This window comes from Cherax quadricarinatus, chromosome 72 (assembly GCF_038502225.1).
Source record: "Cherax quadricarinatus isolate ZL_2023a chromosome 72, ASM3850222v1, whole genome shotgun sequence".
Taxonomy (NCBI): Eukaryota; Metazoa; Arthropoda; class Malacostraca; order Decapoda; family Parastacidae; genus Cherax; species Cherax quadricarinatus.
Genome location: NC_091363.1, coordinates 9,376,082 through 9,388,113, shown reverse-complemented (window position 1 = coordinate 9,388,113; position 12,032 = coordinate 9,376,082). Strand labels below are relative to the sequence as shown.

Here is a 12,032-nt window from a genome sequence, read left to right as displayed (position 1 = left end):
ATGCAAGCAAAACATGAGAGAAATGCTTTCATGGCAAGGTAAACAGTGCACTGAGTTGGCAGTGTTTTGATGCTCCTCATTACTATTATCATTATTATTATTATTATTAATTTAGGGATCTGGAGCACAGATCCAATTCCCTAGATCAAGAGCCCCTCACCAGTTCTTGATCTTGGGAATTAAATCTGTGCTCCAGTTTCCTAAATTAATAATAATAATAATAATAATAATAATAATAATAATAATAATAATAATGTATTAATAATCAAGAGCAAGCTTCAGAACGCTGCCACTAGTTGGCGCACAGAACACCACAACATCAGCTGAGCTGTGCACATGTTTACATTGCCATAGAAGCATTTCTCATGTTTTGCTTGCATTCTGTGCAGTTCTTTTGCCAAATTTCTTTTTTCTAACCATGGGTCCTAAGAAAGTAAGTGCTAAAGGACAGTGCTGAGAAGAAAAAGAGGATGATGTCCATAGAATTAAAGCAGGAAATCATAGGTGTGCATTAAGAGTGTAGCAGTAAATCCGTGAAAAGTGAAGTGAACAAAAAATAAAAAACAAACTGTAGCAGTTAAGTTCAGAAATAAAGTGTAGCATTAATCCTTTGAGGGTCGGTCATGTACATGTACGCCTTAACGGCCAGGGTCAGTCACAATTATATGCGTAAATTCTAGCGCCTTCAAATCTGGTGGAACAAAGCTGATAGGCCTACATAAGAAAGAAAGGGTCTGTGTGGTCAGTGTGTGCAGTACAAAAAAAATCCTCAAGCACGCAGTGCATAATGAGAAAAAAAAATTCTGACCATGTTTTTAGTTTAAAACAGCGAATTTACAGTGTATGTTCGTATGGTATTTATTGTTGCATTCTCGTCTTCTTGGTCTCTTTTGATAGAATGGAAGATATATTACAGAATCAGAGATGATTTTGATTGGTTTCATGACGAAAAGTACATTGAAATTTAGCTCAAAGTAGCAGAAATGTTCGATTTTTGCTGATGTTCAAGAGTAAACAAATCACACCATGCATCCAATACATGTCAAGTGGCGAGTCTAATATTCTTTCACAAGTGCGCTGATATTATTTATACCATTTTCACAATAATGCAGTACAGTGGACCCCCGGTTAACGATATTTTTTCACTCCAGAAGTATGTTCAGGTGCCAGTACTGACCGAATTTGTTCCCATAAGGAATACTGTGAAGTAGATTAGTCCATTTCAGACCTCCAAACATACACGTACAAACGCACTTACATAAATACACTTACATAATTGGTCGCATTCGGAGGTGATCGTTATGCAAGGGTCCACTGTATTATTATTATAATCAAAAAGAAGCGCTAAGCCACAAGGGCTATACAGCGCTGCAGGGTAGGGAAGGAAGCGAGGGTATTGGATGGCAGAAGGGAGGAGGGATGATCAGTAGGTTACAGAAAACAGCCGGGCAGGGGATAGTACGGGGGTAGAGGGTAGCAAGAGATTGAAGTAGAAAGGGCTGAAGGTATCAGAATTTGTGAAGTAAGTCGGTTGTTGTCAAAAAGTCAATGAGAGAGTCTGGATGAAAGGTGGGTCTATCAGCGAGAAGGGAAGGTAGAGAGAGAGCAGCAGAGAGAAGACGACGACGGAGGTAAATTCTGTGTGCTCGTTGATAAAGTGGGCAGTCCAACAGAATGTGGCTCACTGATAATGGAACTTGGCAATTCTCACAGAGAGGAGCAGGGCGCCTCTCCATGAGATATCCATGAGTAAGACGAGTATGGCCAATGGGAAGACGGGAGAGAGTAGTCTCCCAACCTCGACACTGGTGATAAGAAGACGGCCAGTAACCTATACTCGGTTTAATAGATTGAAGTTTGTTGCCGAGCATAGTAGACCAACGTTGTTGCCAACGGGTGTGAAGTTGGGAAGATATTGCAGCAAAATAGTCCGTAAATGGAATACCTCTACATGAAAGTGGTAGGTCATGTACTGCTGACCGCGCAGCAGTGTCTGCCTGTTCATTGCCCTGTACGTCAACATGACAAGGGACCCAACAAAAAACAATATCTTTATGCTTGGTAAAGATGCGGCGTAGCCAAAGTTGGATACGGAGGACTAAGAGGTGAGGTGTATCAAATTTCTGTATAGCCTGTAAAGCACTAAGGGAGTTTGAGACAACCACAAATGATGACACAGGCATAGATGCAATACGGATAAGTGCTGTAAGGATGGCATACAATTCAGCAGTAAAAATACTAGCCGAAGATAGTAAATGCCCTTGTACGACGCTGTCCGGAAACACTGCTGCGAATCCTACGCCGTCAATGGCATGAGAATGAGAATGAAAGTGGTCATGAAAAAGAGAGCAGGAAGCGACCATAGACAGTTGGGCTTTCGAGCAAGGGAGAGAGAAAGAACAGACTCGAACAGCTGGAACTTCCCAGGGGGGTAGGGAAAAGTGAGATGCTACATGTACATAGAAAGGTGGTAAATGAAGAGAAGACAAGAGCGAATGAAGGCGAAGAGAGAAGGGACGGAGTAAACAGGGGCGGCGAACAAATAAAGAATGTCTACTAATATCAGTGACCATTCTATAAATGGAAGGATTGCGGAGATCATGAGAGCGTACATAGTAGCGAAGTCAATGGGCATCACGGCGATCGGATAAGGATGGAACGTTCGCTTCTGCATAGAGGCTCTCGACAGGGGAAGAGCGAAAAGCACCAAGGCATAAACGTAATCCTTGGTGATGAATGGGGTTAAGGCTAGAGAGAGTAGCAGGAGATGCCGCTGAATAGATCTGGTCACCATAATCAAGTTTCGATAAGATAAGGGTGGAATGTAGGCGAAGGAGGGTTCGACGATCAGCTCCCCATGAAAGATGAGCAAGGGTTTTAAGAAGGTTCAGCCGGCTGTGACAAGTTGCCTTCAGAGAGGTAATGTGAGGTTTCCAGGATAACCTACGGTCAAAGAGGAGGCCCAGAAACTTGACTGTATCACGTTCAGGGATACGGGAGCCATAGAGGTACAAAGGATGATCGGAGATGACAGAGCGTCTAGTGAAAGTAATTTGGTGGGTTTTAGTACTGGAAAATTTAAACCCACGTGTGGTGGCCCAATTGGAAACACGGTCGACTGCATGCTGGAGAGAAACTGTAATAAGGTGACAGTCAGCGCCTGCACAGGCAATAGCGAAGTCATCAACATAGAGTGATGACCAAATATTTGATGGAAGACTAGAGGCCAAATCATTAATAGCAAGGAGAAAAAGTGTTGTGCTCAGAACACATCCCTGGGGGACACCTTCAGCTTGGATAAAGTCCGGGGAGAGCACATTATTAACCTGAACACGGAAATGCCTGTCAGTTAAAAAGTTCTTAAGGAAGGATGGTAGATTGCCTCGAAGGCCTAAGGAGTGGGCTTGGGCCAAAATATTATACCTCCAAGTTGTGTCATATGCCTTCTCAAGGTCAAAAAATATGGCAATAACTGAGTGGTTATTCGCAAAGGCATTACGAACATATGTATCCAAGCGTAGTAAGGGGTCTATGGTAGAACGTCCCTTACGAAAGCCATATTGACGAGTGGAGAGACTGTTGTGTGTCTCTAAATACCACACTAAACGTCTATTTACTAGGCGTTCCATCACTTTGCAAACTGCACTGGTAAGAGCAATGGGACGATAGTGGGAGGTTTCATGTCCCGTAGTGCCTGGTTTGCGGAAAGGGAGAACAATGGCGGATTTCCACAGCTGTGGAAGAACTCCTTGTGACCAAATAAGATTGTAAAGGCGTAATAGGACTGCAAGGGCTGACTGATGTAAATGTTGTAGCATACGAATATGAATGTCGTCGGGCCCAGCTGCCGATGATCGGCAAGCTGAGAGTGTTGCCTCCAGTTCTTGAAGTGTAAAAGGCACATTATACTGTTCTTCTCTGAGAGAAGAAAAGTCCAAGGGTGCTAACTCTCTGGCAGACTTTGAGGAAAGAAATGAGGGGCATAGATGGAGTCCCTGAGAAATACAGACCAGATGATTGCCAATTTCATTGGCAACATCTAGTGGGTTTGCTATATCAACACCGGCAACCCGCAGAACAGGAGCTGGGTCAGGAGAATATTTACCACTCAGTTTTCGTACTTTTTTCCAGACTGCACTCATAGAGGAAGCAGAGGTGATGGTGGAGACATAATCTCGCCAGCAAGTGCGTTTAGCATCACGGATGACACGGCGAGCGATCGCATGCTTCTGCTTAAAATCAAGAAGTCTCTCTGTGCTTCTATTGTACCGGTACCTGCCCCATGCAGCACGTTTCAAACGTACTGCATGAGCACAAGCAGGAGACCACCAAGGCACGCATTTCTGAGAATGCCTGCCCGAAGTTTGGGGTATAGAATGAGAAGCTGCGGTTAAAACGGAGGACGAGAAGAGGTGTAAAAGCTCATCGATGGAGGACGAAGAAGGAACCTCTCTAAAAACAGTTAGGTGTGAGTAAAGGTTCCAATTTGCCTGATCAAATTGCCAGCGTGGGATGCGAAGAGGTGGTGAATATGAAGGGGAAGTAAGAATGATTGGGAAATGATCGCTGTCATGTAAGTCCGGAAGAACAGACCAAGTGAAGTCTAATGCGGCGGAGGAAGAGCAGACTGAGAGATCGATGCAAGAGAGAGTGTGAGTCCGAGGATCAAAATGGGTGTGAGTACCTGTATTTAAAACATGGAGGGGGTGGGTGGCAAGAAAAGCCTCTAACTGAATGCCACGGGAATCACAGTGAGACCCTCCCCCCCCCAGAGGAAATGGTGGGCATTAAAATCACCAAGTAACAGAATCGGTGGTGGTAATGACGAAACAAGAAAGGCAATATCCGGAATAGATAATGCCCGAGAAGGAGAGAGATATAAAGAACAGAGCGTATACCACCTATGCAAGTGGATATGGGCTGCTGTGTAATGCAGCGAAGTACGAACAATTAGCTGATGGTACGGAATATCAGTGCGTAGAAGAAGGGCACTTTCATTAAAGGTCCCATCAGGAAAAGGATCTGAAGAATACAATAAATTATAGCCTGAGACGGGAGAGATAACAGCAGAGTGTAATTTTGGTTCCTATAAGCAAACACCAACAGGGGAAAACTGGGAGAGTAACATCTGAAGCTCACCCCGATTACCCGAGGCCGCGTATATTCCACTGTAAATAGGCCATGATTGGCAATGATAAAGATACCTGAAATCCGCAGGTAAGGGTTCCTACGGACTAGAGGGGTTAGAAAAGTCCACATGCGGAGGCAGTGGAAAACGTTCAAGCAGCGAAGGAACGGTGCGCTGTGAAGAAAGGAGTTGCGCAGATGGAGTAGAGGAGAGAGAAGGAGCGGAGGGTGGATCAGTGTCCATTGATGGTTTGGTCTCTGCAATATATTCAGAGATTGCTTCAAGTGTTTCAGAATTCAGAGACGTCGTATGGGAGACAATATTGGAAATGGTAGGGGGAGGATGAGTAAAGATTGGAACTGTAATGGACTGTACCAAGGGAGGGGGGGGGGGCGAAAGGGTGGAGGGAACTGGAGAAGCGTGGAAGGGGACAGAAGAGGCAGAAACCTGGGAGGTGGCAGAAGAGGAAGAAACTTGGGAGGGAACAGGGGAGGAAGGTACAGTACGAGGAGGAGGGTGAACCTCTACACTTGTAACAGAGCCAATGAGAGAGGGAGAACCAGGTACAGAGACACGGAAGGGAAAATGAGGAGGTGGAAGATGGGTAGGAGGTGTTAACGGACCTTTTTTTGACTTTTGAGAAGTAGAGGGACGATTGGGAGGAGGTGTCATACGAGATCTCGTCGCTACTGAGGCTTGTGAGAGAGAACACGAAGAAGCAAGATCAGACTGAGACGTTGAAGTAGGGACGTCTGAGCCGAGGACAGCAAAAGAATTAGCTACAGGAGTGACTATGGGAGAGGTAACCACAGAGGTGGGTGCAGAAGATGGGATACCAGAAGTGGGGGGACGTTTTGAAACACGGGAATAAGAAACACGAGGTAGTCTCCCTTGGAGGCGGAGATGAGAAACTGCCATGGCATAAGGGAGACCTTCTGCCTCTTTGAGGTAACGGATTTCCCGCTCGTTTAAGTAGACTTGACAACGGCAAGAGTACGAAGGGTGAGCCTCATGACAAGGCAAGAGGGAGGTCGATTGCAAGACGTATTAGAATGGTCATCGGCACCACAGACTGGGCATTCGGCGATAGATCTGCAATATTTCGCTGGATGGCCAAATCGCCAGCAATTTCTACACTGTTGCGGTGTAGGGACCACCTTTCGAACTTGTAACCGATGTCCTGCTACATAAACTGAGGGAGTTCACGGCTGTCAAAAGTTAAATGAGCCACATTGCTAGGGTATCGTCTCCGCCCGCGGGCAGGAAGAACGTAAGTGTCTACCTTGAGGATTGGGAGATCTTGGAGTTCCAGCTGTTCAAGAATGTCAGTGCCACATGTCTGGAAATTTTCTTGAACTATGGTATGGGGCAGAATGACTGTACCACTACAAGGATTGAGGGAATGATGCTTTTCAATAGTTACAGGAACAGTATCGATATGGGAAAGACGAGAAAGCTCATGAGCCTGGGTAGCATTCTGTACGGTGACGATGTGCATACCGCTCTTAAGAGCATGAAAAGAAATATCTTTACCAACATGGCGTAGGAGTGCCTTGCCAATACTGTGGTCAGAAAGATAGGCAGTAGAGGAAGTCGGTCATAAAGTGAAGAATTTAGTCCATTGTGCAGTCTGAAACTGAGCGTGGAAAGGTAGTGAAGGACATGTCGATCTTTTCTGAGAAGAATGAGAAGGTGGAGAAGTATCATCAGCAGGTAATTGTCGTTGTCGTTTAGGCGTGGGACCAGAGTTGGTCCGACGTGGAATGGGCCGGCGATTCGAAAATTGCCGCACCGTAGAGGGAGAGGCCGGAAGCATAGTCAGAGGAGAGCGAAGGTCAGATAAATCAAAGGAGTCAGTCGAGGCCTCAGTACCTGAAGCGGGTGAGGAAACAGCACCGGCAAGAGGTACAGAGGCATGAGGAGTGTCCGAAGAGTGGTCCAAAGACGAGGCGGGGTCAGAACGGAGTGCGGTATCAAGAAGGGGCCCGGGGTAGCAGGTTCATGGACTAGGGCTGCCATGGTTAGGTTACTTCTTTCTTTTTGTTTTTAAGAAAAAAAAAAAGAAAGAAAAGAAAATAAAAATAAAAAAAAAGAATAAAAAAAGGGGGGACCGGGGAGGGATAGTTCCTAGGAGGAATGAAAGGGCCAGAAATCTCCCTCCGCGCCCAAGAAGACCTCAGCACCGCAAGTAGCACAGATGCAGCATAGAACCCGTGCCATACCCTACCCATCATGGCAGTAAACCGGCAATCCGGGATAGCAACCTCACATCTGCCGAGCTACCTTGGTGGACAAATGAGAGGGCGGCCGGAAATCCGCCACAAAGCATACCTCCTTCGGCCACCACCCCCGGAATCCGAAAGGTGGCTTCCAGAGATACACCCGTCGCCCGAGAGACACCCAAAGCCACCCTCCGGGATACCGGAGAGGGATCAGGACATCCCCAGGCAATCCAGATTCCACGGCAAACTACGCCACCGCCAAGAACCTCAACGGAATGGGATGGACCCCGGTACCCTTTCCCCTACCTAAGAACTAGCGTGCCTGTGGAAAAAAAAAAAAAAAAAAAAAGGCCAAAAAAGAAGGGCAAAAGGGAGGGGTGGGGAGGAGGAGGAGGAAAGGAAAAAGGGGAGGATGGGGATGATGGGATAGGGAACAGGGTATTGGGGGGTAATTAGGTTCGGTCTGAGGAAGTAGACCAACAGGTCTAATTCCTCAGACCAAGAGCCTCTTCACCATGCCAAGGAGCCCCCCTTGAAGAGGAATAATGCAGTAGTCTGCATAACAGCAAATCTTTTAATTTTTTTTTTTTGCGAGAATAAAAATTCAAAATGGAAACCAAGAGTAATACAAGAGAGGCCTGGAGATGTGACTAATGAACAGAGAAAATGTTATTTTAGTGCCAGGAATGTCTGTCTTGTTTATTCTGGACCCTATTTTGAAACTGGCATCTTTTGAAATTTGTGTGAAATTAACCAAATTGCCAATTTCTGATCACTTTATTGGGTAGTTGGTATCGGTAAATGGGTGCTTTCTTGTACTCAATCAACAGAACAAATAGAGATCTAGCGAAATAGCTATGATTTTAGTTGACTGGAACATTGGAATTGGCCAAAAATAGGGTACAAAGTGGGCAAAATTGCCAATGCGTAAATATCGTCGAGACAGCTAACTTTGCAGGAGCATAATTCCGTAAGTTTTCCGTTAAATTTCATACTTTTGTTGTCATTACGATCGGGAAAAGTCTCCCCTCATTTCATAATATTTTTTTTTTTTTTTTAATATTTTTCAACCCCCAGTGGGAGTTCAATTGAGGCTCTCAACCCTCAAAGGGTTAAGAGTGTAGCAAGTAAGTTAGCCGATTAAGCGATACAAAAAAAACGAAACAAAACAAACTGCTCCAATGTTATTGTTGGTGTTTATAGGGCCACTGACAGATACGCCACTCTGCCTATCTTTTCCCACTCTCGGCCTCTGCCAGCATCTCTACTCCAAGGTAAACGTATACATACATTTTATAAAACCAGTTTCTTTAGATTCTCTATTATGTTTTATGTTTTTATACAATATTTCTTATTTATAAATACATTGTTTCAGTGTTTTCCTTATGAATGGCCACCACCACTAGTAACATATTGTATTCATTCTAGAGCATATACATGTATCATGTTTCTATGTTATATGCACTGTTTATTATGTCATATTAGATGAACTGTGATAGATAAATAAGCCAGAGTTGATATTAGCATCATATTGAAGTAGTTTGTCCTGCCTCCTGAGAGCAGGAATTCCGCTGGAACAGATTAATGGCATTTTGTTTAATTTAAATGAGGAAAATTGATTTGATATACAAGCAAATTGAGTTATGAGCTAGGTCACGAAATGGATTAAACTCATAAGTCAAGGTTTCACTGTACTGACTTCTTCAATACTGTAACAGCAATACTCTACAGGTCACCGACTTACAAATGAGTTGTGTTCCTGGCTTATCAATTTACAAATCAGTGGTTTGTTTAGAAAACAATAGTACAAAAAAGGGTCATGTTTAACATTTTCCTTCACTGGCTTGGCAATTGTTAAACTATGATTTGTAAGTACATTGTAGGCATACTGAAGAAGTGTATAACACGAGACATTTGTAGGCAGGATGTCTATACTAGCAAGTGGAAGTCTTCAACAAATGAATCAAGCTCACTCTCTTTTCTCTCTTGGATGACTGAATGTCTGGAGAACACTGTACACTAGTGTTTCTCAGGTAATTTAATTGTTTAAAGTTTACCCTACTCACAATCCCCATGGAGAGTTGCATAAAACTGAGAAAATGCTGTTCTACATCTATCTTTACAAGGCACAGGAATTCCCAGGAAAAAGAAAGCATCCAAGACATTTAAAATGGGAAGACTACAATAAGCTTCTTCATCCGTATGCCACAACAAGTTACCCTTCATATTCTTGCATGTTTTCTTCACAATTTCACCAAAATATAAGCTCTCTTTTCAGATAGTCATACCTACAAATCTGCAAGGGGTCACATTTCTAGAGATACTGCAAAACTAAAAATTTGCAAGTACAAAATTTTGTCCTCACAAATGAACATTTTGTTCAAGCACAACTGAAATTTAAAGATTCACTTTATCAAACTTTACCAAATAAATAGGAATTTATGACACCTACACTGAATAAACATATACCAAAGATAAATGCAGTTGATGAAATTAAAGATAAGAAAAATATTATCAGAAAAATGTGGGAAGTAGTGTCAGGAAGACATCATAATTTTAAAATCCATATTTCTTTATAAGTTATACCAAACAAACAAGAACTTACCACACTGAAGATAAAAATGAGGATGTGGTATGGATTAGTTGTTTATATACAGTTGTCAGTGGACCTTCCAGCCACCACCCTCCCCCTGCATTACACTCAAAAAACTGGCAAATCTAAACCTTTCTTGGGATAAGATACATATACCAGCCTTCAAGGTGTGAAGCTGCTTAGAAAAGGTATTCATCAACTACTGCACAGATACCAATAATCCCCATATTTTTCAATTCATAAGTTACAAATATGCACCCATACAGCAAGATATTATCCTGAACCTTCCATGAACATTATAAGTTTGAAGACTTTAAGAAGACAAACTCTTAAGTTATTGCACACAACATACAATCTGGCTCCATATTCACGGATTCCTAATTTGCATAATTCAAGTATTCATTTTATTTTTTTCATAGAAATTTTTAACAGTAAGGTGATGAGGATAACAAAAAAGTTAGGTAATGAAAGATTGGATATCATGTTGGTAGGAGAGAGTATGGAAGAGGTGAATGTACATATTCAGATGTTTAGGAGTGGATGTGTCAACAGATGGGTCTATGAAAGATGAGGTGAATCATAGAATTGACAGGGAAAAAAGGCGAGTGGTGCACTGAGAATTCTATGGAGACAAAGAACTATGTCCATGGAAGCAAAGAGGGAAATGTATGAGAGTATAGTTATACCAACGCTCTTATATGGGTGTTAAGCGAATGTTGCAACAAGGAAAAGACTGGAGCCAGTGGAGTTGTCATGTCTGAGGGCAACGTGTGGTGTGAATATAACACAGAGAATTTGTAGTTTGGAAATTAGGAGGAGGTGCAGGATTACTAAAACTATTATCCAGAGGGTTGAGGAGAGGTGGTTTGGACATGTAGACAGAATGAAACAAAACAGAATAACTTTGAGTGCATAAATCTGTAGTGGAGGGAAGGCAGGGTAGAGGTTGGCCTAGGAAAGGTTGGAGGGAGGGGGTAAAGGAGGTTTTGTGTGCGAAAGGCTTGGACTTCCAGCAAGCATGCGTGAGCGTGTTTGATAGGAGTGAATGGAGACAAATGGTTTTTAGGACTTGACGTGCTGTTGGAGTGTGAGCAGGGTAATATTTATGAAAGGCTTCAGGGAAACCGGCAGGGCAGACTTGAGTCCTGGAGATGGGAAGTACAGTGCCAGCACTCTGAAGGAGGGGTGTTAATGTTGCAGTTTTATAACTGTAGTGTAAGCATGCCTCTGCCAAGACAGTAATGGAGTGAATGATAGCGAAAGTTCTTCTTTTGCGGGCCACCCTACCTTGGTGGGAAATGGCCGATGTGTTAAAAAACTATTTTTGGGGGCTTGATACATAGTCCCTTAATTGAGAATTCACAAACTATCATTCAAAATATGCTCAAAGGCTTTATATGAACAAATTTCCTTCTTTCTAATTAATGTCAATATTAACCAAATATTTAGAGAGAGAGCCTCTGAAATGCAAAATGAGCCCAAACCTGAAATACTGACAATACAGACAATTTTATATTATTCATGGATTCTAGACTTGGAGAATGTTTAGAAACTGAGGGGTGATTGTAAAACAAACTTTTAAAATAAAAATTTCAACTTGGCACCCTACACAGCCCAATAACAATCTGAGCCTACTTTATGAGAGATACATCAATTTAAAGAAGTCAATCAAAAGAGGCATTCTCAAGGTATCATACAGAATCCATTACATTGTTATTTATAAAAATGACAGAGTGGTACCTACAAAGCCCTCTGTGTAGGATACACCAGAGCTGTGAAAGCTTGAAGCTGAGCAGAAAAGGCTTTCTCATGATAACCTTGAAGGGAGAAGTTAAAAAAAAAAAAAAAAAAAAAAGGAATTTCTTTCTGGAAATACCTAATTTTTACTTCTTACAATTTCACCATGTATCATTCATATTTAGAGTGAATACTGCACCTTTCTTTTAAGCAGAAATAAATGAGCTATAAAATGCTTTCTAATAAATAAAAATCACTTCATTAAAAGTAACAATAAATCTTTGAGATTTTAAAAATTATAATGTCAGAAAGAAATCTCATGTTTGTTTACAGTACTGTATATAAAATAATG

At 42.5% G+C, this 12,032-nt stretch overlaps 1 protein-coding gene across 1 annotated transcript in view; it reads right to left on the bottom strand.

Moving 5' to 3' along the window:
- Positions 1-12,032, bottom strand: part of pcx (pecanex) — a 101,452-nt gene that overhangs the window by 14,258 nt on the left and 75,162 nt on the right. The gene's annotated exons all lie outside the window — the stretch shown is intronic.